The following is a 24,813-nucleotide window of genomic DNA, read 5'->3' as shown; positions in this document are numbered from 1 at the left end:
GGAGTGCATTACCCAGGGAAGTAGTTGATGCTAGTTCAATGAATGTTTTTAAAGCTAAGTTAGTTTTTTAAAAAAGAAATAATTAATTAAGGAATATGGTGCGAACGTGGGTAAATGGTTCTGCATCCACAAAATGATCAGCCATGATCTTATTGAATGGTAGAGCAGGCTCGAAGGGCAGGACGGCCTTCTCTTTTTCCTAGATCTTTTGTTCTTATATTATGCATGCCTCCATCACTCGTGACTTGGAGGTGCTGGTGTTGGATTAGGATGGACAAAGTTAAAATTCACAGAACACCAGGTTATAGTCCAACAGGTTTATTTGGAAGCACTACTTTGCCGGTCCTTCATCAGGTGGTTGTGTGATTTTTAACTTTGTCCCTCACTCTTGTAACTGAGAAATAGCAACAAAAGCCACGAAGCAGTGCGCAAGCTCCAGCCAACAGTTGGTATTGTGGACAATGAAGAAGGTTATCTCAGAGTACAATGGGATATTGATCAGATGGGCCAGTGGGCTGAGGACAGGCAGATAGGATTTAATATAGATAGATTAGGTTAGAATATCTGGATGTCATAGACAGGTGTGATTGATGTCAGCGGCGGACCAATGGAAAGGCAGGGGCGGAGCTGGAGGACCTGGCGGGGCAGTTGGTCCTCCAACCAATCAGTGAATAAGGGCGGGACTAGACTATACACGTGATCATCCTCACGGTGGGCGCGGATGTTCGGAATGTGTGCGCGCGGAGTTCTGTCGGTAAGGAAAGAAATAAACAGCAGGAAGCGGGAGGGGAATGGTGTTGGTATGGTCTGAGAGGTTTTACAATCATTTGCTGCACATCGGAAAATACAAATTTGAAACGTACAGTCCCGTTTTTGCAGCAAATGGGAAAATGCCTCGTTGAGTAATCGGCCCGAGTGAGCGCCGCCATCTTTATTCGGGGCAATGATTCACTGGACACGTGCGCGGCCGCCAGCTTTGTAGGGGGCAAATTTCAGAGGGATGTGTGTGCAGCCTTCCCTGGGAAAAAGAGTCATAGGGCAGGATTTACACAGAGCACATTCAAACCCACAGAAATGTTTTTTTTTCTGGATTTGTTTCGTCATTCATTTAAATGATTTGGACGTGAATAGAGGCTGTATAGTTAGTAAGTTTGCAGGTGACACTAAAATTGGAGGTATGGTGGACAATGAAGGAGGTTATCTCAGAGTACAGTGGGATATTGATCAGATGGGCCAATGGTCTGAGGAGTGGCAAAAAGGATTTAATTTAGGTAGATTAGGTTAGGATATCTGGTTGGCATAGGTTGGACCGAAGAAGTCTGTTTCTGTGTTAGACATCTTTGACTGTGGGATCATAAAAGTGAACTCTGCTCTGGTTCACCTCTGGGTTCTCTGATGTCCACTTGTTCATTATCTAGCTTCCTCAGTCTCTCATGGGTATATTTTTGCTCTGTATAGTAATTTACTATTACTTTCACAGCTGCATTGTAAATGAATTGAAAAATGTAAAGCTGGAAAAACACAGCAGACCAGGCAGCATCCGAGGAGCAGGAGTATCAACGTTTCGGCATAAGCCCTTCTTCAGGAATGCAAATGAATTGTCCACTGCTGCCCGGCTCCTGACCGTATGATGTTCCATTATCAGGAATCTTTTCCACAATATCTTTGACGGTCAAGAATTCTTTTTTCCAATAAGTGAGTGCATTTTCCTTCAATTTTCTGACAGTCAAATTCTGCACCATTTTCATTCCCTGTAATTCATATTGCACTCCCTGAAACATCAACTGTGTATTTCTCCTTCCACAGAAACCAGTGATCAATGCCAAAGCCTTGTTGCCTGTGGAGAGGGTGATGTTTGACTTCCTTGTACTGCTGCAGTTTGTGTGGTGAAGGTGCTCCCACAACGTGGTTGGGTAAGAGACGTTACAGATTATTCACTCAGCGATATTGAAGAGTAGAAGATATCTGTACAAATCATCATGGTTTTAATTTCACAAAAATATTATTGAGAAGTTTTGACATTAGGCTACAGATGGAGAATATTGTGTCCAGTGACCAAAACCATTGCCAAATAAGCAGTTTTTCAAGAATGCCTTAAAGGAAGAAAGTAGATCTTAGAGAGTCAGAGTGGGGATTCCAGACCATGTTCCCTTGGAGTCTATAGAAACAGTCACACAGGTGAACTCAAAAATAAACGCATCATTGAGAGTCTGAACTAAAATGAGCTATTGAGATATGAAAGGGTGTGTGGTGCAGGGAGATAGGAATGATTACAGTCAGGAATTAATTCAAAGGTGCGAAAGTAAATTGTTGTTGCTTACAAATGGGAGTCTTTTGATTGATCAGCAAGTTTTGGTACAAGTGAGCACTTCGGCAGTAGAGTTTTCAATATTCTAGAGATTATTGGGAGGGTGAATGTGGGATGCTGGCCAGGAGTGGGTTTAGACAATGAAATCTAGAGTTAACAAAAGGAATGAATGAGAGTTTCAGCAAATGAGCTGAGACTGTGGTGAGGTCAGGTGATATCACTGAAGTCGAAATAGTGGTCTTGGAGGGGGTCTGGCCTGTCATCCTCACCTCATTCAGCTGTTTGTCCGTTTGTGAATCAAGTGTGTAACAAGCTAAGGAACTGAGTGGCCCTGGCAGAACCCAAAATGGGCATCGCTGAGCAGTTGGTTGACAGCACTGTTGATGACACCTTCCATCACCTCACTGCTGAGCGAGTGTGGTCTGACGGAGGGCAATTGCCTGAGTTGGATCTGCCCTGTTTTTTTGTGTTGGAACATCCCTGAGCAATGTTCCACAAAGTCGGTAGGTGCCAGCGCCGGAGCAGTACTTGCCTTGTTGGGCAGCAGGTTCTGGAGCACAGCCAACAGTATTATTGCCAGAATATTGGCAGGGCCCATACCTTTACACTGCTTATCCATTTCTTGATCTGATTTGAAATGAGTTTTCAACCAAGTCGATTCATATCTGTGATGTGAGGGACCAATGGAGAAGGCTCATCCACTTGGCACTGCTGGCTGAGAATCGCTGCTAATGCTGTCCTCTTATCTGGTGCATGAATGTGTGAGACCCCTCCATCGGTAAGGGTGGGGATATCTGTGATGTTTCCTCCAGTGAGTTGTTTAATTGTCCATCACTATTCTTGACTAGGTGTGGCAGAACTGCAGAAATCAGATCTAATCTGTTGGTTATGGGATCACTTAGTTCTATCTGGTGTTGCTTGTGGTGTTTGACATGCAGGTTTGGTAGCCACACCAGGTTGGCACCTCATTTTTAGTTATGCCTGGTACTGTTCCTTACATGCTCTCCTGCATTCACCATTGAACCAGGGTTGATTCCCCTGGCTTGATGTTAACAGTTGAGTGGGGGAATATCAGGCCATGAGATTTCAGATTGGGCTGGAGTACAGTTCTGCTGCTGTTGTTGGCCCACAGTGAGACAGAAATTGCAGGGTCAAGAGGGCTGATTGTGTGGTTGTATTTTCCAGTGCATTGGTAGATGTAATGTGGTCCATCCAGTTTCATTCCTTTGTTGAGACTGTGCAGTGATTAATACAATGAGTGATTTGATAGGCCACTGTCGGGTTTCTTTCCCTCAAGAAAATTGTCAATGGCAGAAACACATCCCCAATGGTTCCATGGCAAACAGTAGATTCTTCATTCCAGTTAGTTTTTTCTTGACTTCAGAGCCACCCTCTACCAATTTGGGATTCAAACCTGAACTTCAGTTGTATATTTTAATATTCTTGATAAATACGACAGGTTTGTTCACTTATTTTTAGAATCACTATCACAGGTTTTGTTTATTGTTTTGGAAATAAAAACAATGTCCATTATCCTGTCTCCTCCATCCTCCCCTCCAACAACAAGAGTGAGGAGCACATGGAGTTTCTCTGTCAATAACATTGAGATAATCCGACCAGCTGCCTCGGTTTCTTCCCTCCCTCTCCACTAGCCCACCGAGCCATTCTGCCTCACAAGGATGCTCCTCATTTTGGTCCTAAACTTGCATTTCCTAGAGTCTCTTGTCAAGCCTTATTAGAGGTCATCTTGACCATTTACCCTAGTGTAGCTAAATCATGGACATTCCAAATCTCTGTCTCATCCTCCTGCTTGTCACCGTCATTTCCGCCCGCACCTTTCCCCGCCCCCCCCCCCCCAACCCACCCCCGGCCTTGCAATTCAGATATTGTTCCATGATCTGTCTGTTTGTCTTTTCTGGTTATGTCCTTCTCTCCTATTCTGCTAAAACCTAATATTTGACCTCACCATCATTGGAAAATCCTGCTCCATCTCCACTCTCCCTTTCTGAGTTCATTGTATTTGGTGTCCCTCCAGGATCTATCCTTGGCCCGTCCTGTTTCTCACCTACATACTGCCAGGAGGTAACATCGCCCAAAAGCACTGTGTTAGGTTTCACATGTACACTGACAATGTCCAGCTCTCCCTCCCCATCATCCCTCTCCATTACTCCACTATTACTCAGTTATCAAACTGCTTACCACGCTTCAATTAGCTGCAATTCACTCCAATGAAACACTGTAATTGTTAAACCCATTGCCTTCAGTTGTTATTCCAAATTCATTTCCCTTACTGCTGTGTCCCTCCCTCTCACTGGGAAGTGTCTGAGGCAGAACTACATTCTTCACAATATTGCTTTCATATCTGACCCCAAGGTGACCTTCTGATCAGACATCTACACAATCACAAACACCAGGAATTCCAATCTCTAAAATGCTGCTTGTCTCCTTCTTACCCCAGCTCCATTGCTACTGAAACCCTAACCTGTGTCAGTGTTGCCTTTAACTTAACAAAACTGAAACAGAACCCTTGATTCCGCAACTGACCCAGAATCTGGTTCAAGACTCACCCATAATGGGACACATCCTCTCCATATTTACCCTGTCAAACCTCGACAGAATCCTGTATGTTTCAAAGAGATCATCTCTCATTCTTCCCAAGTCCAGTGAGTAGATTCCCAACTTATTCAGCCTTTGCTTACAGGATAATCCCTTCAAAACAGGGATCATCCCAAAGGATCTTCTCTGAAATGCCTCCAATAAACTGCTCTATTTCATGAACTAAAGTGACCAAATCTGTTCACGTTACTCCAGATGTGGTCTCACTTGCCATTTGTTTAGTTGCCCTAAGGTATATACTCCAAACTCTTATATTGCAAACTCTTTGAAATAAGGGACAGTATTCCATTCCCCTTCCTGATTCCATGTTGTAACTGTGTGCTCGCTTTCTTTGTTTCCTGCTCATTTTCACCCAGTCCCTTTGTGGTGCAGCTTTCTACAGTTTATCCCAAGTTATACTCTATTTGCCAACTTGTTGCCCAGGTTTCCTGTGAATATCTCTCTGTAAACTGTTTATAATCCTCTTGGAACTTTCCTGTTATGCCTTTTTTAGGAGATTTCCCCCCTCATTATTCGAAACCTGTACTGTGAGCTCTGGGCAGTGGGAAGCATGCACAGTTGCTATCTTTCAGGGATACTCTGTTTCATGACTGGTAGGAGCTTGCTGCCCATTGGTCAGAATGGAGATAACTTGCCCATCAAGGTTCATGAGCCTTTCACACCCCATGTCTTATTGAGGAGGCACAGCGGCAGAACGGAAGGAAAGACAAGGAAGCAAATCCTGCTCTCCATATCTCATTGAATCTTGGGATATTCTGTCCCATGTTCAGTCACATGAAGTCCCAAGGTGGAAACTCATAGAAACCCACATAGATTTGCCCTTGAAGTGCCTGCTAACCTCCACGAGGGGTAATGTGTACAGTCCTCCTGGGCCAGGAGGAGGGGATTGTATGAGTTTCAAACTTGAACTGACAGTGACGGATTTTATAAACTTGTATTACAGGCAGATATTCAGATGGTAATCTCCGTCACTCTAACGCCAAACTCTGACAGAATTACTCAATACATCAGGCCCTGGATATTTGTATTGTATGAGAGTATTGTGTTCCAGATCAATACCATTTGCTGAATAAAAGTTCTCCTTTGAATCAAACCATCCTCTCAATAGATCTTCCCAAATCTTCAACATGTGTCCTGTAATCCTTGTATAATGAGCTGATGGGTATAAGGTTTATTATTATAATGTGTAACTTTTGTAAACCACTTTGTCACAGCTCCCCAAATTTCCTTTGCTACAAGGAGAACAATCTCAGTTTTTCCAAACCCCTGATTCCCCAATGTCTGTTTGCTCTCTATAAGGTACATATCAGGGTTGTGTTGGAACATTCTCCACTTGCCTGCATCAGTGCACCCCCCCCCCTCAACAATATTAAAGAAAGTGAACATCCTCCAGGATAAAGTACTGTACCTGAGTGGTTTCCCATCCACCGCCTTCAGCATTCCCTTTCCCCACCCTCGAGGCACAGTGGCATCACTGTGTAAAAGATCAAGTCAGCACTGTCCTACCCGACCATAGGACTGCTCTCTCATTCGAGAGAGATGTCTGGTAGTGGTTAACCTGAATATTATCACAGCGCAGGCAAGGGGAGAGGTTGAAAAGGAGAGTCCATTAATTACAGATGGTTATTCTTGATGTGTATTAGCAACACATGTCACGTGAACAATTAATGTTAAAAAAGCCCCACAAATTATGCAACTAAAATCCCCCATTCCTTGAACCATCCTGGTAAATCTCCTGTGCCCCCTCTCAGGGACCCTGCCATCCTTCACAATGTGTGGGCGATCTGTGGTTCGCACAGACCCAGCTGCTCTGTGTTCCTGTGGGTGATAGCATAGAGCAACAGGTGCACTAAACCTCACTGTCTGGAAGTGAGTGAGAGACAGAAATACCGAAGGCATTTAAAATCTATTTAGGAATACACTTGCAAGGCCAGGACTGGCAGGTCTATGGGCTCTGTGCTGGAAAATGGGATTAAAATAGTTAGCTGGGAGATTTCTTTACAGCATAAACCCAATGGACCACAAAACCGTTTTCTGTCATGTTGACCACAGACGCGTAATATAGGAATATGACAAGCCACAATAGAAACCAGGTCAGAGAAGGTGATATTAGAATAGATGATACGTGATTAATTTTATGTTTTTTGGAGGAAAATGTGACAGAGGTTAAGCGGGACTTTGTGGAGCTCTGGGTGCAGGAATCTGAAATAAAAATGGGTTATCCTGAAGGCTGGAATTAAAGAAAGGCACATCACAGAGATTTGTGAGGGTGGACAAAATTAAAGATAGAGAGGGTGTTGAGACTGGAGTAGATTAGAGATTGGAGGATGTTGCAGAGATTGAGATGTTTTTGATCCCAGAGATAGTGGTAGTTCTGAGGGTAGAGAGGAATTATAGAGATAAGGATGAGTTGTTCCCTTTCCCAACCCGACCTCTTTACTGAGAAAGTTTGTTTCTCTGTCCTCGTCTGCCGTTGCCTCCATAGGCCTGCGACAATGAGAATACACAGACAGTATATTCCTGTTAAGGCCAAGGCTGGGAGACGTCGAGAATGCTGCATGACCTGAGAAATTGGGGCTCTGGTCAAGAAAATGAAGGGAAGATATGACAGGTACAGAGCACTGAGTTTGAGCGAGTCCCTAGGGGACTATAAGGGTAGTAGGAGTATACTCGCGGGAAACCAGGAGGCAAAAAAGGGGACATGAGATAGCTTTGGGAAATAGGTTTAAGGAGAATCCAAAGAGATTCTACAAATACACGAAAGTCAAAAGAATAACTAGGCAGAGAATAGCGACCCTCAAAGATCAACAAGACTGTCAATGGAACAGCAGGAGCTGGGAGAGATTCTACAAGTATTTCATGTCAGTTTTTACTGAAAGGGGTATGGAAGTTAGAGAAGTTGAAGAAATAAATAGTGATAACTTGGCAAGTGTACATATTACAGAGGAGGAGGTACTGGATGACTTAAAATGCATAAAGGTGGATAAATCCCTGGAATCTGATCAGGTGTATCCCAGAACTTTGTGGGTAATTAGGGAAGCTTTTACTGGGCCTCTCGCTGCGATATTTGTATCATCGATCGCCACAGGTGAGGTGCTGGAAGATGGGTGGCATTATTTGAGAAAGGTGGTAAGGAAAAGCCCGGGAATTATAGATCGGTGGGCCCGAAGTCAGTGGCAGAGAAGTTGTTGGAAGGGATTCTCCGGGACAGGATTTACGTGTCATTGGAAAAGCAAGAAATGATTAGGGAGAGTCAGCATGGCTCTGTGCATTGAAATCATTAACTTGGACTTGAGAAAGACACAAAGTTTCACATAACACACTGGTTAGCAGGTTCAGTACCATAGAATTCTGGCGGAACTAGCTGTTTCAATACAGAATTGGCTGGAAGGTCAAACAGTCATAGATGGACAGCACAGAAACAGAGACCCGTCAGTCCCACCAGTACATGCTGATCAGATATCCCAATGCAATCTAGTCCTACCTGTCCGCACCCGGCCCATATCCTTCCTATTCATATACACATGAAGATGCCTTTTAAATGTTGCAATCGTAATGTCCTCCTCCACTTCTTCTGGCAGCACATTCCATACACGTACTACCCCCTGTGTGAAAACGTTGCCTCTCAAGTCTCTTTAAAGTCTTTCCCCTCATACCATAAACCTTTGCCCTCTAGTGGCTGGGATCCTCCACGCCAGGGAAAAGACTTTGTCTATTTATCCTATCCATGCACCTCATGTTTTTATATACATAGATAAGATCACCTCTCACCCTCCGACGCTGCAGGGAAAACAGCCCCAATCTATTCAACCTCTATTCAACCCCCAGCCTAGCTCAAATCCTCCAACCCTGGCATTGTTCTTGTAAATCTTTTCTGAACCCTTTCAAGTTTCACAACATCCTTCCAATAGGAGGGTGACCAGATTTGTACGCAACATTCGAAAAGTGGCCAAACCAATGTCCTGTACAGATGCAACATGATCTCATAACTCCTGTACTCAATACATTGTCCGATAAAGGCAAGCATACCAAATGCTGCCTTCACTATCCTATCTACCTGCACTCCAAGGCCTCTTTGTTCAGTAACACTCCTCTGGACCTTACCATTAAGTGTGTATGTCGTGCTAAGATTTGCTTTCCCAAAATGCCACTCCTCAACCATTCACCCATCTGATCAAGATCCCATTGTACTCTGAGGTAATCTTTTTCACTGTCCACTACACCTCCAGTTTTGGTGTCATCTCACTAACTATACCACCGATGTTCACATCTAAGTCATTGATATAAATGACGAAAGGTAGTGGATCCAGCAGTGATCCTTGTAACACTCCACTAGTCACAGGCCTCCAGTCTGAAAAGCAACCCTCCATCACCACCCTCTGTCTTCTACCTTTGAGCCAGTTCTGTATCCAAATGGTTAGCTCTCCCTGTATTCCATGAGCTCTAACCTTGCAGAGCAGTCAGTGTCATAGTGGAGGGTACTTTTTGGACTGGAAGCCTGTGATGAGCAATATGCTGTCAGGCTGGGTACTGGGTCCACTGCTTTTTGCCATTTATATAAATGATTTCTATGTGAATATAGGAGCTATGGTTAGTAGGTTTACAATCGACACCAAAATTGGAGGTGCAATGGATAGCAAAGTTACCTGAGAGTACAATGAGACTCCGATCAAATGGGCTGAGGAGTGGCAGATGCAGTTTAATTTAGATAAATGTGAGGTTCTGCATTTTGGAAAAGCAAATCAGGGTGGGACTTGTACACTTAATGGGAAGATCCTGGGGAGTGTTACTGAACAAAGAGATCTTGGAGTGCAGGTTCATAGTTCCTTGAAAGTGGAATCATAGGCAGGGTAGTGAAGAAAGTGTTTGGTGTACTTGCCTTTATTGGTCTGTGCATTGCGTACAGGTGTTGTGACATCAGTGTGCAGCTGTACATGACATTCATTCAGCCACTTCTGGAATTCTGCTTTCAGTCCTGGTCTCCCTGCTATTGGAATGATATTGTGAAACTTGAAAGGATTCAAAAAAGATGCAAAGATGTTGCCAGGGTTGAGGGATTGAGCTATAGGGAGAGGCTGAATAGACTGAGGCTGTTTTCACTGGAGAATCGGATGCTGAGAGGTGACCATAGTGGTTGATAAAATCATGAGGGTCATGGATAGGGTCAACAGCCAGGGTCTTATTCCTGTTTAGGTGAGTCCAAAACCAGAAAGCATAGGCAAGAGGGAAAAGATTGAAAAGGGATATTAGGGGCAAAGTTTCAAGCTGAACGTAGTATGTGTATGGAATGAGCTGCCAGAGAAAGTGTGGAGGCCGGTACAGTTACAACATTTAAAAGGCATCTCACTGGATATGTGATTGGGAAAGGTTTAGAAGGCTATGGGCCAAGGGCTGGCATATGTGATGAGATTAATTTCGGATATCTGGTTGGCATGGACAAGTTGAACTGAAGGGTCTGTTTCTGTGCTGTACATCTGTGACACTAATAAATTAAAATTAAGATAGGTTTTTCTTTTATGGAGAGTTAGCAGAAGGCCTGACATTTCTCCTTGGAGCTGAGAAGGTTAAGCAGTGATTTCGACCAGGAGTTGATTTGTTTCTAGGGTATAGAGTGAGAAATTTTTAACGTCACAATTTTTAGTATCTATGTTCAGGTAACTGGCAAATAATGCAAAGAAAAATGTGAAGATTATTTTGCTCACTAAGTTCTGAGCATCTGCAACAGTTTGACCGACAGCTGGATGCAGATTCAGTAGTTATTGTCAAAACAAATTTGAAATTTAACAATTTTAAGGAAGGATTTGGAGGGCTATGTCCAAATGGGAGGTGAGTTGGGACTGACTGGGACCATCTCCAGAGGGAGAGAGTACAGCCCCATTGGGCTGAATAGCCTCCAGTCCCTGTGCTCTGTGATACTGACCCATTCACTGTGAATGATGAAGCTCATCACAGGGCAGAGCCATAAAGATGTATAGCATGCAAATAAACCCTTTGGTTAAACTGGTCCATGCTGACCAGATATCCCAACCTAATCTAGTCCCATTTGCCAACACTTGGCACATATCACTCTACACCCTTCCTATTCATATACCCATCCAGATGCCAAATGGTTTAATTGTACCAACATCCTCCACTTCCCGACAGAAGATTCCATACACGCACCAACCTCAGTGAGGAAAGAAAATTGCCCCTCAGATCCATTTTAAATTCTTCCCCTCTCATCTTAAACCTATGCCCTCTCATTCTGGACTCCCCGACCCCAGGGAAATGACCTTGTCTATTTATCCTACCCAGGCCCCTCATGGTTTTATAAACCTCTATGAGGTCACCCCTCAGACTCTGATCCACGTGGGAGGATCCCACCACTCAGGTCACAATGGGGCCTGGCTGATTGACACAGCTTCAGACCAATAGGAGAGTTGGCATGATCCTCCAGCCAATGGGAGTGAATGAGGGGTGGGTCCAGCAGGCCAACACATGACCATCAGCTTTGCAGGCGCAGTGTCACTGTGAGGGGGGACTGAATGTGAAGGAGTGGGAGAGACAGCAGATACTGGGAGAGAGATGGAGTTAGTGTGGACTGGGAAGGTTGATAAACACTGTTTCAGTCTGCTGGACCTGAATTAGATACTCCGGGTAAATGAGAACCAAAAGAACTTTGGATGCTGTAAATCACACACAACAACCAGAAGGTGCTGGAAAAGCTCAGCAGATCTGGCAGCATCTGTGAAAAGAAATCAGTTCGCATTTTCGATCCAGTGACGCTTCCTCAGGAACTGATGTTACTGAGAAAAAAAAGTCTGTCTTTATGCAGAAGGTAGAGGTTAAGGAGTAAATGATAAGTGGGGATAGAGTCCAAAGAGAGAGATAAGAGCAGTTGGACAAAGGAGTGGATAACGATCTGACGGGGGGAGGGTGAATAGCTGTTTATGGGGACTGTTGGTGGCTAACCATAGGTAGTGTGTAATGGCAGGCTACGGAATAACAAGGCCTGGTATGTGGGGTCGGGGGGAAAGACACTAGGACGTGGGAGAGTTCAGGACCTAAAATTATTGAATTTGATGTTGAAGCCAGAGGGTTGCAGGGTTCCCAAGTGGGAGATGAGGTGTTGTTCTTCCAGTTTGTGTTAAAGTGTGGCTCTGGAAAAGCACAGCAGGTCAGGCAGCATCCAAGGAGCAGGAGAATTGATGTATTGGGCATGTCAGCACTTCATCAGAAATGTGGGTGGTGGAATATGGCTGAGAGATAAATAGGGAGGGGTGTTTGGGGTTGGAGGGAAGGGAGCTCGGAGGCAATAGGTGGTTGTAGATGGAGGGTCGTGGTGAGTGAGTGGAATGGATAATTGGGAAGGAAGATGGACAGGTGGGACTGTTCAAGAGGCCAGTGCCGAGTTGGAGGGTTGAATCTGAGATAAGTTGGGGGAGGGGAGATGAGGAAACCTTGATGCCGTGTGGTTGAAAGTTCCCAAGGTGGAAGATGAGGTGTTCTTCCTCCAGGTGTCAGGTGACTCGGATTTGGGATGGAGGACTTGCATGTCCTTGGCAGCCTGGTGGCGGATGGGGTGGGGGGAAGCCGAAATGGTCGGCTACAGGGTGGTGGGGTTGGTTGGTGCATGTGTCCCAGAAATGTTCCCTGAAATATTCCACAATTTGGTGTCCTGAGAGCAAGGGACACAATAGGTGAGTTGTTTGGGTGGGCAGGGAAATCTCTGCTGGGTGTAGGAGGATCCTGTGGTGCCTTGGTTGGAGGTGAGGGGAAGGTGTGGGCACAGGTTTTCCACCTCTTGCAGTGGCAAGTGAAGGTGCTTGGAGTGGAGGGTGGGTTGTTGGGGAGTGTGGATCTAACGTGGAAGTCACAGAAGGTATGATCTCTGTGGAATGCTGAAAGGGGTGGGGAAGGAAATATATCTCAGGGGGTTGGATCTGATGGTGGAAAGAGCAGAGGATGATGTGTTGTATCTGGGTGGAAGGTGAGGGTGGGGCGATTCCATCTTTGTTGCATTTGGAGGGGGGGGGTTCAAAGCAGTGGTGTGGGAAGTGGAGGAGATACACTGGAGGGCATTGTTGACCACATGTGAGGGGAAATTGCAGTCTTTGAAATAGGAAGCCATTTGGTATGTTCTGAAATGTTCTTCCAGCTTGCATCAAGCTTCACTGGAACACTGCAGTAAGCATGAGACAGAGATGTTGGACAGGGAACAGTCTTGTGTGTTAATGAGCAGGCAACTGGAAGCTCAGGGTCTTTTTTGCAGGTACGAGAACGAGGATAGGTCCGATCAAGGACAGTGGTGGGAGACTGTGTATTGAGTCGGAAGAGATAGGAGAGGTCTTGAACAAGTACTTCTCTTCAGTATTTACGAACGAGAGGGACCGTATTGTTGAAGAGGAGAGTGTGAAACGGACTGATAAGCTAGAAGAGATACCTGTTAGGAAGGAAGATGTGTTGGACATTTTGAACAACTTGAGGATAGACAATTCCCCCGGGCCTGACGGGATATATCCTTGGATTATGTGGGAAGCAAGAGAGGAAATTGCAGTACCGTTGGCAATGATCTTCTCGTCTTCACTGGCAACGGGGGTGGTACCAGGGGACTGGAGAGTAGCGAATGTTGTGCCCCTGTTCAAAAAAGGGAATAGGGATAACCCCGGGAATTACAGGCCAGTTAGTCTTACTTCTGTGGTAGGCAAAGTAATGGAAAAGGTACTGAGGGATAGGATTTACGAGTATCTAGAAAGACACTGCTTGATTAGGGACAGCCAGCACGGATTTGTGAAGGGTAGGTCTTGCCTTACAAGTCTTATTGAATTCTTTGAGGAGGTGACCAAGCATGTGGATGAGGATAAAACAGTGGATGTAGTGTACATGGATTTTAGTAAGGCATTTGATAAGGTTCCCCATGGTAGGCTTATGTGGAAAGTCAGGAGGCATGGGATAGAGGGAAATTTGGCCAATTGGATAGAAAACTGGCTAACCGGTCGAAGTCAGAGAGTGGTGGTAGATGGTAAATATTCAGCATGGAGTCCAGTTACAAGTGGAGTTCCGCAGGGATCAGTTCTGGGTCCTCTGCTGTTTGTAATTTTTATTAATGACTTAGATGAGGGAGTCGAAGGGTGGGTCAGTAAATTTGCAGATGATACAAAGATAGGTGGAGTTGTGGACAGTGAGGAGGGCTGTTGTCGGCTGCAGAGGGACTTAGATATGATGCAGAGCTGGGCTGAGGAGTGGCAGATGGAGTTCAACCCTGCCAAGTGTGAGGTTGTCCATTTTGGAAGAACAAATAAGAATGCGGAATACAGGGTTAATGGTAGGGTTCTTGGTCAGGTGGAGGAACAGAGGGATCTTGGGGTCTATGTACATAGATCTTTGAAGGTTGCCACTCAGGTGGATAGAGTTTGTAAGAAGGCCTATGGAGTATTATCGTTCATTAGCAGAGGGATTGAATTCAAGAGTCGTGAAGTGATGTTGCAGCTGTACAGGACTTTGCTTAGGCCACAGTTGGAGTACTGTGTGCAGTTCTGGTCGCCTCACTTCAGGAAAGATGTGGAAGCTTTGGAGAGGGTGCAGAGAAGATTTACCAGGATGTTGCCTGGAATGGAGAGTAGGTCGTACGAGGATAGGTTGAGAGTTCTCGGCCTTTTCTCGTTGGAACGGCGAAGGATGAGGGGTGACTTGATAGAGGTTTATAAGATGATCAGAGGAATAGATAGAGTAGACAGTCAGAAACTTTTTCCCCGGGTACAACAGAGTGTTACAAGGGGACATAAATTTAAGGTGAAGGGTGGAAGGTATAGGGGAGATGTCAGGGGTGGGTTCTTTACCCAGAGAGTGGTGGGGGCATGGAATGCGCTGCCCGTGAGAGTGGTAGAGTCAGAATCATTGGCGACCTTTAAGCCGCATTTGGATAGGTACATGGATGGGTGCTTAATCTAGGTTAGAAGTTTGGCACAACATCGTGGGCCGAAGGGCCTGTTCGGTGCTGTATTGTTCTATGTTCTATGTTCTAATGTAGATCATCAGCCACCATTTCCACCACCGCCACTGAGATGCTAGAAGGTTCCTGTCTCCTCCATTAACAGCTTTCCAACTTCCCACTCCTTTATCTTTCCAAATGTTCCTGTGTTTCTTTGGGCTCTGTCCCCACCTATTATTTACTCTTTAACCCCTATCTCCTGTAGTCCAAAGATCTGTAGGTTCGGTGAATTGGCCCAGCTAAGGTTCCCGTAGGGTTCAGGGATGTGCATTAGTTCGGGGGAAATGGAGAGTAATAGAATAGGAGAATGGCTCTGGGTGGGATAAACTTCGGAGGGTGGGTGTGGAATTGTAGGGCCAAAGGGCCTGTTTCCTGAAGGGATTCTAATTTTCCCAGCTGTCATCGGTTCTGAGGAAGGATCACTGGACCCGCGGAAACCCATGGTGTGTGCAGGTGGCAGAAAGGGGAGAGTGGCAGCAGAAACCGGATTAAATGTATCAGTGTAGACTGGGAGGGTTTAGTTCCACTCTGGGCAGGTCGTTAGTCTGAATTAGAAACTCTTGGTCCCACGTTTGCAGCAAAGGGGAAGATGGCTTGGGCCTCAGGTAGTGAGAAGTCCTGGGTTATAGCCACCATCTTTATTTGGGGCAAGGTACAGCAAGGAGCATGCACGTATCCTCTTCCTGGGTGGGGGACGGGGTGATGTGAAGAGGAGTATTGACACATCAAACACATACCAAGAGAAGTGTTTGTCTTCACTATTCATCTTTCACTGACTGTGAGCTTTGTTTTGTGAATTCATTTTATAGGATATTAATTGAGGATAATTGAGACTGAGATCTCAATAAACAAGTTTCGACAGTCAGCGGAGTCATCAGGATCTGAATATCATTGGGATTTAACTGTGGAACGAGAAAGGTTTCTCTGTTCTGTCTGTGGGAAAATATCTTCAATATTTTTGTCAAGCCAAAAGCAGACAGATGTTCAAGTTCATGGTTGGATCACCCTTGGGGTATGTGTTCAATTCTTGGCCCTGTAGCTGTGGAAGGAGGTATTGGCCTGAGAGAGAGCACAGATTTATCCAAATTACACCTCGTCTTCGTGCAGGAACTGTCAGATTTAGTCTCAATCATCCACTTTATAATGTTAATCTGTAAACTCCCTACTTCCAATTCTCTGCAAATTTCTCGTGGACTCAAATTCCAGCACCATTTCAGGTGGAACGTTCCAGATTCTGACAACTGTCTGTTCATTCAGAAACTGCTGAAGTCCATTTTGACTCTGAATTGAGTCTGAATTGGGCTGAATTGAAAGATGCAGTGCTGGTCTGAGCTCCCATTGAGATGCATTGGAACAGTACAGGAGGCTGAGGGCAGTGTAGGTGTGAGCAGACAATGAAAATGACAGGGCTGTACTGTGAGGGCTGCTTGGCTCAATGAGAGTGTTTTGGAGTTGGGTGTAAATAGTGAGGTGAGACAGGGAGAAGGTGAAGCTGAAACTCCGTTTTAATTCAGGCCTTTCAGAAATTCACAGTCCCAATGGGAATAGCCAATTTGTCAGTGATACCTGTGGAGTATTTAAGTTTTTAAAGTATGACATATCAGCTTAAGTAAAGATTTTTTTTTTGTTATTATAATGGACATGTTTGAAGTGAAGGAAGGTTACTCACTCATTTAAATTCTCTTCATGGGAGTAACTAGATGAATGTAGAAAGACGTTGTGACAGGAGCCCTCAGACCCGTGGTGTGCTCCTCTTGCACAATGTGGGAAATAAGGGCCGCTTCCAGTGTCCCTGACGGCTATTTGTGCAGCAAGGGTTCCCATCTGCAGTTACTGGGAAACTGCTTTTCAAAGCTGGAGCTGAGAGTGGACTCACTGTGGAGCATCTGCAATACTGAGAATGTTATGGACAGCACGTTTAGTGAGTTAATCACACTGCAGGTGAGGGTTACACAGGCAGAAAGGGAATGGGTGACCATCAGATCTCGTAAAAGGCTCAGGAAGTGAGTACAGGAGTCCCCCGTTGTTATCCCCTTCTCATACAGATACTGTATACCACATGGGATTCTGTAAGGGCGGGAATGGGTGGGGTGGCTTCTCAGGAAATCAGCATCAACCAGGTTAATGACACCACAGAGAGCTCTGCTGATCAGAACAAGAGGAATGGGAGTGGCCGGGCTATAGTGACAGGGGATTCAATAATCAGGGGTACAGCCAGGCACTTCTGTGCCCACAGACATGAATCCAGGATGGTATGTAATCTCCCTGGTGCCAAGATCCATGATATCGTGGAGTGGCTGCAGGACATTCTGGAGCTGGAGGGTAAACAGGCCGTGGTCGTGCAACACACAGATACCAACGATAACGCTAAACAGAGGGATGAGGGCCTGAAAGCTGGACATAGGGAGAGCAGAGATACATTAAAATGTAGCTCCTGAAATGTAATGATGTCAGACTTACTCCCAATGCCATGTGCTAATGAGAGCAGGAATGAGAAGGTAGATCAGCTGGATGTGTGGCTGGGGGAATGGTGTACCAGAGAAGGGTTTTGATTCTTCAGGCACTGGGGCTGTTTCTGGGTGGGACCTGTACCAGCCTGACCGGTTGCCCCTGGGCAGAGCTGAGATAAATCCGGTGGGGGCATTTGCCAGTTCTATTGGTGAGTTTGTAACTAGTCTGGCAGGGGGATGAGAACAAAAGTCTAGGCTTAGATGGGTCAGATTCAGGACAGGGAATGGGAGGTAGAATATTAGTGATGTAGTTAGCGGCTCAGAAAGTCAAAGGAAAGGAGGATGAAATGAGGATTGAGTCCCTATTCATCCATCAGTCCTGACATCCCAGGAAGGTGAGTCAACAAAATCTGGAGCTGTTTACATGTCAATGACTCTGTGCTTCAGCAAAATGGTGGAAATCTGCAATAAAAACAAAAAACGCTGGCGATCCTCAGCAAGTCTGTCAGCATCTGAAATGGTGACAGATGCAGGAAACATTTGCAGCCTTGAAGAAGTGTTAACATTATCACACCAAGCACTACAATATCGGTTACACGCTGAGTGCCAGATCGTGGGACTAGAATTAATAGGTGCTTGATGACCAGCATGAATACGATGGGGCTGGAAAGTTGACGTTTCGGGTCAGGGTTATTTATCAAGACTGACAAAGGGTCCTGACCCAAAACATCAACCTTTCTGCTCCTCTGATGCTGCCTGACCTGCTGCACCTCCCCAGGTCCACATTGTACAGACTCTGACTTCCAGCGTCTGCAGTCCTTAACTATCTTCACATCCCAGGACTCATCTGGTGATCCTCCTTTACACTCTCTCAATAACCAGGAGAGCCTTCCTTAGAAAAGGGGAACAATGGTGTATACAGTACTCTGGGTGTGGTCTCACCAAGGCCCTTCCAGAAAGGGATCCCTGTCCCCATCTTATCCATAATGGTCATCAAGCATACGTGCCTGGTGTGATCATCTAAACACTTCTTCAAGGCTGCAATGTTTCCTGCATCTGTCACCATTTCAGATGCTGCCAGACCTGCTGAGGATCTCCAGCACTTTGTTTTCTGTGTTATAGAGTATTGAAAGGGGGGATTTGCAGTTGAGAAATTCAAATTGAACTTCATGTTACTGGATCCGTGCCGATCTGAATATCATTGACCTTTTCATCTGGATGGAAAGGTGTGCATTCTGTCCATGGACGAATATTTCAAATGTCCGTGTGACTGGAAAAAAGTACTGAGACAGCGAAGTCCATGTTAGCGTGGGGACTGTGGAGAGAGATTTCATTGGTTTTTAAAAGTCTAAACAATCATGGCACATTTCCCTGGAACAGGTAAGCCACAGATTGGTTTTGTATGAGGACAATTAACCATGAAACCAGAAAGACAAAAGGATTCCTGCATCATGGAAAAAGTTATGAAAATGGGATTGTTCTAATGGAGTGAATTATCGATCATTGATTGTAATCCATTGACGTTGTCACATCGGTTCCAGTGCCGTGGGGAAACACAGGAAATGTGATGAGTGCAGTGTAGGTTTCAGTTATTCAACTGGAAAGGTGAAGAAGAAATTTACAAGGATGATGCCAGGTCTCAGGGGTCTGAGGTACAGGGAGAGGTTGGACAAGCGAGGACTTTTTTGTTTAGAGCAGAAGAAACCGCAGGGGAATATTTTATAGAAGTGTATAAGACCATGAGGGGCATGGGTAAAGTGAATGCACTCGGTCTTTTTCGCAGGGTCTCGAGGATTGGAGGGCATCAGGTTAAAGTTAGAGGAGAAAGAATACATGGGAAACTGAGGGGCAACTGTTCTACACAAAGGTGGTATGTATATGGAATGAGCTGCCAGTGGAAGTGGTTGAGGTGGGTATATTAACAACAAGTAAAAGGCATTTGGACAAATACATGGATAGGAAAGTTTCAGAAGCAGATGGGCCAAGTGCAGGGAAATGGGGTTAGTGTGGATGGACATTCTGATTGGCATGGGCCAGTTTGGACCAAAGGGCCTGTCTTTGCTGCAGGATTCTATAACTCTAAGTGCATTTGCTATTTCTCCCCCTAACTCTGTTGGTACCCTGGGATGTATTCCATCAGGGCAATGAGACTTGTCTACCTTTAGCTCCATTAACTTGCCCAGCTCTAACTCTTTGATGATAATGGTTGTTTCTTGGTCTTCACCTTCCTCAATCTACTTATCAATTACTGGCATATTCTTCGTAAACTCCACTGTGAAGACTGACTGCTGTGTACTCATATTCCTCAACCCTGCTGGATAGGAATAACTGTGCACAGAACTCTGAGAGGTCTTCTTCCAGTCTTTGTTGGTGAGACACGGCGACTCCCTGGATAGTGTACATGCAAAACGCCTTCAGGCAGCATCAGGTAACTCCCCGCCTGTCCGATGTATGGCTCCCCTTCTTATACCTTTTTTGGTTTGTGACTTTGAATACAGACTGTCTCTCAGTATTATCTCCATGGCAACAGCAGTTAGAAAGTCCAGTTCAGTTCAGCACTTTGTGGTTAAACCACACACCCCTCCCCCACGCCCCCGTGGCTCCCTCAAGTATCTGACAGGCACTTCAGGTTCAGTGGGGCTGTCTGTCGGGATGCTGATGTGGAGGAGCCGGGGTTGGGGTGGGGTGGACAAAGTTAAAAACCACACATCACCAGGTTATAGTCCGACAGGTTTATTTGGAAGTACAAGCTTTTGGGGTGTGCTGTGATTTTGAACTTGATCAGGATTATCTCTATGGTAACAGTTACGTGCTTCAACAATTACAGGGGCCATATGTTCCCCAAACAATAGGTTTCCCTCTAGCAGGGTAAACTGCTATTCTGTCCCTGGGGATAGCTACTCATCACTTTTTATCCCAATTCCATTATGCTTCCTGTTGAGCTTGGAAGTTTTTCCAATCTCTGAATTTATCCTTGGTCTTTGCCAATTTGTATGCCTTCTACTTCAATTTCATAGACTCCCTTATTGCCTTAGACATGGCAGATTACTCCTTTTCCTACAGTCCTTCCTTTTCACTGATATATACTTTTGCTGAGACATTTGAAAAATTACTTTGATATTCCTCCACTGTCCATCAACTGTCCCACAGTAAAGTCTTTGCTCCCAGTCTACATTAGCCAACTCCTGCCTCATCCTATTGTAGTCTCCTTTGTTTCAGCACAGTATCTTGGGATTGGATTATATCTTCCCACTTTCCATCTGTGTTCGAAATTCAACCAGATTAATGACAAGTCTTTTTATCAGATTACGAGGGGAGGCGATGTTTCCTGGGTGTTTTGGTTTCATTGTCAGTGACCTTGGCTTTGTAACAAAGTACAGGATAGATATTCACAACAAAGTATTCTGGACGCTGTGAATGTACTACACAGTCTAAAACCATAAATCACTGTCACCCCTCAGTTTAAAATTGCAAAACCATTATCTCCTACACGCTTCCTCACTACCTAAGTTTGGATCGCTAATCCACCTGACTATCCTGTTCTTTCTGAAAATCTCCTTTGGTGAAAGTGGTGAGTTTTTGATTCATCTTTCTGGTTATTACCGTAAGATGATAAGCCCTGGGCACAGGGGAGGCAATGCAGCCCTTCGAACGAGCTCCACCATTTAATACGGTGATGATTGAGCTCACCTCAGTCTCAGCTGGATTTTCCCGCCTGCTCTCTCTCACACTTCAACTCATTGCGAATTAAAAATCTATATCTCTTCATTAAATTGGCTCATTGTCTTGACATCCACCGCATTTTGAATAGGGAATTCCACAGATTCACAACACATTGTGATAGGTATATTCTTCTTCATGAGAATAGAATAGAGTCCCTATAGTGCAGAAACAGGGTATTCATCCATCGGGTCCACAACAACCCTATGATGAGCATCCCATTCAGACCCACCCATTCCCTGTAACCCTGCATTTCCCGTGGCTAATTACCTAACCAGCACATGCATGGACCCTGTGAGCAATTTGGCATGACCAATCCACCAAACCTGCACATCTTTGGACTGTGGGAGGAAACTGGAGCACCAAACAAAACTATGCAGACATGGGGAGAATGTGTAAACTCCACACAGTTGCCTTACGCTGGAATCAAACCCAGGTCCCTGACGCTATGAGGCAGCAGTGCTAGCCACTGAGCCACCCCTGCTTAAAATCTGCTGCCCATTATTAACCTCCCCACCCCACAATTGGCTGAATGTATATTCCTTATGTCAGAAATCGAGGTGTCTAAGTGGATCTCTCAGTAAATCCCAGTGACAGCCCACATGTCCTGTGTGTCTGAATAGATATCCTATACACAACACCCTCCAGCCCACACTTTCTTTCACTTTCCAGGGACAGGTCTCCAGAGGCTTCATGGGGACTACAACTCCCACAGTCCCTGAGTCAGGGACCACATGTGTGTGGGGAAACCCAGCACTGTACATGTACAGAATGTGGGCGGGTTTTGGAGCATGTTCTTTGGGTTAACTAGCGGAAAGCATTTCACACTGTGATTGGCAGGAGAATGGATGCATCTGCTTATAGTATTGACCAGTTGGGGGAGGGGGGGGGGGGGGGGGGTGGTCAAAGTGACACTATGCCCAGATGGGACCAAGTTCCATTCGCAACTTGTCATAACACTGGGAATTGACCAATGGGAAACAAGGAAGAATCTGACCCATTCTCCCAGACTGAAGGTTCCTCTTCTCTCCAGGATCTGCCACCTCCCTTTCTGTTTCCTTTTGTTTCATTCTGCTGTTACATTATTGACTTGCAGCAACTGAAGGGAAAGGAAGTGAACCCAGAAAGGGTGCAGAATCTAACCAGGGACGGAGAGTGGTGGCATGGATCTGTTTATCAGTAATGCTATGAGAATTGGGAGGGTGTACATTAGGGGTAGTAGAGTCAGAATGGTGGGAGAGAGTAAGTGGGCTGGAGGGTTCCAGCTTTGGGGGAAGAAAGGGGAAAAAGATATTACAGAGAAACTAGAATTGTCTGCTCTGAATTTCTAACCTGTACATATTCCTTTTATACAGGGTGCTAGATAGTGAAGATTTGCAGACTGAAATCTCAACATCAGGTGCAGATCGTGATTAAGTTAACCAGCATTTGAAGAACCAAAGCTGGAGAATCACTCGGCCAAAATCCTGCAACACTCTCTCCCAGCATTGTCGGTCTATCTGCGCCAAATGGACTGTGAATGGTTCAAGACAGCAGCTCACTACCATCTTCTCAAGGGTAAGGAGAGATGGGGAATAAATGCTGGCTGAGCCAGTGATGCCCGTATCCTGGAAACGGTTTCTATCTCTAGTTGCTGAAACCCAGTTGATGTTACTGCAGAATGATGAGGGAGGCTGAGTGCATCCTCCAGGAGGCAGCACCATCACATTACCCCTGCCTACACCCACACAGTAACACCACAACACCTCTGGAACAAAAGGCAGTGAAGCTAAATGAGGACTTAGATATAGTTCTTCAAGGTAAAGTCATGAAAGGGGATTGGAACACAGCAGGAACAGGAGACTGAGCTGGATCGTCAGCTGTTTCCCATTGAATGGTGGAGCAGGATTGAAAGGCTGAATACCCTCCTGCTGCTATCTCCCAGGTATGTATCTAGTCATGGAGCCCGGGTAGGAAGGAGTGGGCAGGGATTCTCCAGGAGATTGCACTCGCACAACAGTTTTCAGTGAGGGATGGTTTGATAGATTTTATTTAACATTTATCTTTAACACAAGGTTTCTAAATTTTGGCTTTAAAATGTTGCAAAAGCTTTTTGCACAGCAAATAAATTTAAAGAAAATAACGTAAACTGTCTGAATATAACAGTTTTAAACCTTTAAACCTTTCAATCTCCTGTAAAACAAAATCCTGTCTATTCCCAGACACCATCACTTTCCAGCTGCTCAAACTCCAGGGAAATATTCCCTCCTTGTCTGAACTTTTGGTTTGATTTAACTGCTTTTCAGTTGTCATTCTGTGAGGTGTGAAGCGTTCTTTTTCCCCATTTCTCTGACCCAGAAATGTAAGCACAGCAACCTTCCCACCACCGAAATTATCATTATGCCATTTTGCTTTTGGTTAACCTATAATCTCCAGCAGTGCAAAAGTGAGGACCACAGATGCTGGAAACCAGAGCCTAGATTAGGGTGGTGCTGGAAAAGGCCTCTCGCCAAAACGTTGATTTTCCAGCTCCTCGGATCCTGCCTGACCTGCTGTGCTTTTCCAGCACCACTCTAATCCAGACATATAATCACCAGCAGTAAACCATTTGTGTAACCAATTGAATATTTCCAAACAAAGCCCATTACGGGCCAAGCAAACCATTACAAGTGACAGAGTGAGAAGGGACTAAATCAAAGTAGAGTTGTGGGGAGGGGGCAGCGGTGGAGATAAAGCACTGTATCCCCTGCGGTGCCCACCTCTATCTAAAGGCATTGAGAGCATTGATCCACACTACATGTTCCTTCTCCAAGGACACCCTTCTGTGCAGCCTTTATCCTCAATCATAGAATAAAATCCCTACAGTGTGGGAGGAGAGCATGGGCCCATCAGACCCCACCGACCATCAACAGAACATCACTCCCAGAGCACTCCATCACTGTAACACTGCATTTCCCATGGCTGATCCACCTAGTCTGCACAATCGTGGATACTGTGGTCAATTTAGCACGACTGATCCACCTAACCTGCACATCTTTGGACTGTGGGAGGAAACCAGAACACCTGGAGGGCACCCACACTATAATGGGGAGAAAGTGGGAACTCCACACAGGCCGTTGGACAAGGCTGGACTCCAACCTTGTACCTGATGCTGTGAAGCAGCCGTGCTACAATCACAATTTAAATCAAAACAGATGATCCCTGCTCCTTGTCACATTGCTGTTTGTGGAGACTTACTGCCCAGAGAGACATCCTGAGGTTCAGAAAGTGGCAATGTAAGTTCAGTCACCTCCAGCTCAGTTAATGTGATTAACAACAACAACATCAATCCTCCAACAGTGTCATCATGTACAAGGCCCACTCCTGACTCTGATGGACAGTAACATCAGATTCAGAGTCCTGCAGTCCACACCGAGCAGGGGGATGACCACGTCCCTGTGAGCACTCACTGGGCTCTCAATCGGGTTGAAGACGCAGCACATCCCTTGTCACACAGAGAGGGAAACAGCTCCTACCCAGTGTGAACCCACTGGGGTCTCGGGGGGAGGATGAATCACTGAATCCCTTCTCCCACACTAAGCATCTGAATGTCCATCCCCCTGTGTGGGCTCACTGGGGTCTCGGGGGCAGGATGAATCTCTGAATCCCTTCTCCCACACTAAGCTTCTGAATGTCCTCTCCCCCTGTGTGGGCTCACTGGGGTCTCAGAGAAGCAGGATGAATCACTGAATCCCCTTTCACACTGACCATTTGAATGGCCTCTCCCCATG

The 24,813-nt window shown here is 45.4% G+C and overlaps 1 long non-coding RNA gene across 2 annotated transcripts; it reads left to right on the top strand.

Moving 5' to 3' along the window:
- The first annotated feature begins 705 nt into the window (after positions 1 to 705).
- On the top strand, positions 706 to 22,979 carry LOC140478567 (uncharacterized). 2 transcript variants are annotated; one of them, XR_011960829.1, is made up of 4 exons: positions 706 to 754; positions 1,481 to 1,695; positions 1,807 to 1,913; positions 22,420 to 22,979. It is a non-coding gene; the product is annotated as an uncharacterized lncRNA (long non-coding RNA). The 2 variants fall into 2 exon arrangements; XR_011960828.1 differs by lacking the exon at positions 22,420 to 22,979 and adding an exon at positions 5,868 to 6,077.
- Positions 22,980 to 24,813: the final 1,834 nt, after the last annotated feature.

The sequence above is a fragment of the Chiloscyllium punctatum genome, chromosome 6 (genome assembly GCF_047496795.1).
Source record: "Chiloscyllium punctatum isolate Juve2018m chromosome 6, sChiPun1.3, whole genome shotgun sequence".
NCBI lineage: Eukaryota > Metazoa > Chordata > Chondrichthyes > Orectolobiformes > Hemiscylliidae > Chiloscyllium > Chiloscyllium punctatum.
The sequence above is the reverse complement of the archived record's forward strand: the minus strand, read 5'-3'. Positions and strand labels throughout refer to the sequence as shown.